Source organism: Chiloscyllium plagiosum, unplaced genomic scaffold (genome assembly GCF_037043375.1).
Source record: "Chiloscyllium plagiosum isolate Xiang-an unplaced genomic scaffold, Cpla_swu_hap1 HiC_scaffold_21, whole genome shotgun sequence".
NCBI classification, from domain to species: domain Eukaryota; kingdom Metazoa; phylum Chordata; class Chondrichthyes; order Orectolobiformes; family Hemiscylliidae; genus Chiloscyllium; species Chiloscyllium plagiosum.
The window spans coordinates 98,313,804-98,318,087 of NW_028270159.1; the positions used below are offsets into that span (position 1 = coordinate 98,313,804).

The following is a 4,284-nucleotide window of genomic DNA, read 5'->3' on the forward strand; positions in this document are numbered from 1 at the left end:
AATAATTGGTACCTGCTAAACGTTGACTTCTCCAACTCTGAGGCAGCCTGGCTAGCTGTGGTCTTCCAAATTCCTGCCTGTTTAATTGGATTCCAGCAGATTCCTGTCTCAACGTAAGGAACAGAAGCATTCAACCGCATCCCTGTACGTTTTCGTCCCCCATTGTTTCACCGTTTCTTTTCTGCTTTTCATGAATCACGTTGTTCTTCCTGCCAAACGAAGGCATTCTTCGCATCAGAACCTTGTCATCCTCATGTTCCTCGAAGGAAAAACACGTATGTGGACTTCCAGCAGAAACAAATGGGGCCTGGGGCGGGGGTGGGGGGTGGGGAGGGGGTGGGTGGGGGTGTGGGGTCTGCCTATAAAATGACTTCCAGATATTCCTTCAAAAATAATTCCTAACAACATGGAAAACGCACCTTCGGATGCTTGCTGCAATAGTTGCAAGAAAATTCAGCAAGTCTGTAGTGTGAATCAAGGTTACAACCCCGGGCTCGAACCACTGAGCTATGGAAGCACTAACATATGAAGCGTTTTGAGACTGACAAAAGATGATGACCTCTAGCAGAAAAACTTCGGTCATCACAGTTTTGTGATACAAGCTTCGTTTTGTGTGACAAAATACGACTTGAAACCCACTTCTTTGATCACTTGTTGGATATAACACTTTGTCAGCTTCCCAATATCTCATAATGTGACAGGGATCAACATTTGTTTAAACTCACACAAAGTAAAAGCTTTGAAGCTTCTTTTATATAAAAGGCACGATGTAGTATTGATACCAGCTCATTACCCTTGATTTCAGCATGTATTGCAGTTTTTCTTAATCACTTGGTGAGTAATTCCTTTCCCTTTGCCTGGTGCGATTTACGTCGCCATGGGAATTCATAATTTATGGCCTTGGCAGGTGACTGTTAGGCACCAAACGTGAAACAGTTCAAATCCAACGTGCTCCGGAACTTGGAATTCGAGGGAATGCAGAATATCTGAGAGTGCACTTTAAAACATAATCTTGGGTGTCGTGTCCGCTGGCTGGATTGGCATCCTATTGACCAGCTCTATTTGCTCTTGAGTGGGCTGGAGGACATGACAGTGATAGTTAGAGGGAAGACAGTCAAGAGATTTGTAGAAAATGATGAAAAATTTGAAATTTTGCCGCCCGGTGATGATGAGCAACCCTTATTGTGAGTACTCCCACATGCTGGAGAGGTATTGGAAGACCTCAGGATTACATCATTGGGTGAATAACCTGCAACTCCTTCCCTTCCACCCTGTGGGAGCCCTTGTGGAAAGATAAAGCTGCGAAGGCCGCAGTGCACGTTTGGGATAATGGGCGGTCGTAAAAATGCCATTCAGATAATGCACAATGAAACAGTGAACAGAACGCTAGTACACCCTTGAATAGAAGCAGAGGGAGTTAGACCATAGAACATAGAACAGAGAACATAACAGCGCAGTCCAGTCCCTTCGGCCCTCGATGTTGCGCCAACCTGTCATACCAATCTGAAGTCCATCTAACCTACACTATTCCATGTACGTGCATATGCTTGTCCAATGACGACTTAAATGTACTTACAGTTGGCGAATCTACTACCGTTGCAGGCAAAGCATTCCATACCCTTACTACTCTCTGAGTAAAGAAACTACCTCTGACATCTGTCCTGTATCTATCACCCCTCAATTTAATTCTATGCCCCCTCGTGCTCGCCGTCACCATTCTTGGAAGAAGGCTCTCCCTGTCCACCCTATCTAAACCCTCTGATTATATTATATGTCTCTATTAAGTCACCTCTCAACCTTCTTCTCTCTGACGAAAACAACCACAAGTCCCTCACCCTTTCCTCGTAAGACCTTCCCCTCATATCATGCAACATACGAGTAAATCTCCTCTGCACCTCACCCTCATTCTGCACACACTCTGCCTCTGTTCTGAGTTGGGCTCAGAAATATCTCCATTGTTTTGTGCTATCTCTGTGTGCTCATTTCACCAAGGTGAATCACTTCGACCCAACCTGCGACAGATTTCATCTGACAAAACACTCATTAAGAATCCCATGCATAAACATGCACTTCGCATCTCTCGTTATTTGGTTTTCCTGGATCCCTTTCAGACAATAAAAGTTCACGCAACTTGACTTGGAAAAGAAAATGGCGTTCCTTTTAATTATTCCAATTCAATCTACATTTCAATGCAGTTTAGGCAACAGGCTCAATTTATTCTTTGATACTTTATAATAGCGTTGATGCATATAAACACACTATTGGAGTTCCAATTTCAATAAGAAGGCTGTGATTATCCAAAAACAGCCACATTGAAAATCGTCAGCAATAGCGACGAGAGTAGGATTCAAACTCACGCGTGCAGAGCACAATGGATTAGCAGTCCATCGCCTTAACCTCTCGGCCACCTCGTCAGATGGGCGGCTACCCCTCTGATCTTATGAATAAGTGAATTGTAAATTATGTACACAGATATTTCTCCTTGGTATTGGTGAAATGATAAATAGCACATATGGTTCCAAGAGTATCGTCTGACCTCTAGGCTGTGGGGCAAGCGCACTCCGAATGTGACACTCTGCTCACAGTGATCAGAGCAAAAATGAAGAAATGACTGCAACAAGATCTGTTGAATTCTGTGAAGATTTGAAATCAATGGAGTGGAGAGCCGGTGACAGCAGGAGATGTAAAGTTGTGTGTTAGGAATTGTTTTCCAAACTGGAGGAGAGTGCATAGTGCTCAACGTCATTGTTCGGAACACCTTTCTTCCGCTCAGATATTTTTGACACGCCCTTGTATACAGGACAGACAATTTCAAAATCCTAAATAAGGCTAAACTGACAATTGAATTCAACAATGCAAAAACCTTGATCTGTATCATTTCCTGGGCCGTGCGACAAGATGATCACAGCAACACAGTGAGCGAGTGTCAGAAGGAAAATGAGTGCAGTGCCAGAAATCATGCTGGGAGCAGCAGTTGACACACAGGGAAGTGCATTCCCCCAACAGGGACACTTCCCAAACAGCGGAATGCGGTGGAAGAGTTCAGAAGTGGTTTACACTTTGGAATTTGATGCCAGAGATACAATGGAGATCTGTCATTGAGTCTGTTCAAGATGTCAATTTTAACATTTCTACCAATGAAAAACAAAATAAAAGGCTCATGGGTGAGTGAATGCAAATGTTGAAATTGTACATTTCAACAAACTACCCATCTTTGCAATGAGTAGCTCACCACATTCCTTACAAGGGGTCAGACCCACTGGTGAAGATGATGGCATAATGCCAGTTATGGAATCAGAGAAACTCGGTTCCTTACCGTTATGGTACAGCCAGGAATGTGGAGGTAAGCATTAATGTGTTGCTTCAGTGCTGCAGGTGACCAGTGCAAGGTATCTCTGTGCCAATATAGTGGGCTGTGCTCTGCCGAAGTTTTAAGTTTGAGCCTCACATGAAACAGCTTTGATTTGTTGTCGTGTTAAGAGGTACGGATGGAAGGTGATATTGAGCAAAGTCAAATTTATGGAAAATTACCAGTTTTTGTGGATGGAGAAACTGCCTTTTCTGGATAATGACACCTTGATCAACAAACATACTGCTAATATTTAAAACGTGAAGAGACGTGTGTGGAAAGATAGCCAAAGGTGATTTTTCAGTAGACTGATGACGTTTCCCATGTGCACTGCGTTAAATTCCGGAAAAATCGATGTTGACCTGGTTCCCATGTTATGCATTTTGTTGCAAACTCGCAATGGTCATTGGAATAATCAAAAAAAAGACTGATCTCATAGGACCGTCGGAATATTGTTTTCAATTTTAGTCAGAGCATCTTTCAGCTGAAACGGTGTGCTACAGAGGGTAAAAAATACAAAAAAGACAGGGTCTACTTGGTGGTGGAGATAAGAAAGCGTGAAATACACCTAATATCATGTGAATGTGGTCACATCTTTAAAGTAGGTGTTGCGTCTCCAAGTGACGATTCAATTGCTACTCATTAGGATGCAACTTCTGTCTGCAGTTATTTTAGGACATCGGCTGCATTTAGAATGCTTCACCTTGAATAATACGCTACACCTGTCAAATCCATGAACTTTTTATACTCAATCTTATTCAGCTGTACGTGTTCATGAAATGCCTTTTTGTCTGAAAACAACCATATTTGAAATTAATCCAGACCCACACGATTTCTTTCTTTCATGGGTAAATTCCCTCCTTGTACGTTTGTTCGTGCGTCTTTTAAAACACTACGAAATCAGAAATCTACGTTTTATTTCCAGAAAGTCATTC

At 42.6% G+C, this 4,284-nt stretch overlaps 1 non-coding gene across 1 annotated transcript; it reads right to left on the bottom strand.

Annotated features, from left to right (window-relative positions):
• Positions 1-2,332: 2,332 nt before the first annotated feature.
• On the bottom strand, positions 2,333-2,414 carry trnas-gcu (transfer RNA serine (anticodon GCU)). Its single transcript has one exon. It is a non-coding gene; the product is annotated as a tRNA-Ser (tRNA).
• Positions 2,415-4,284: the final 1,870 nt, after the last annotated feature.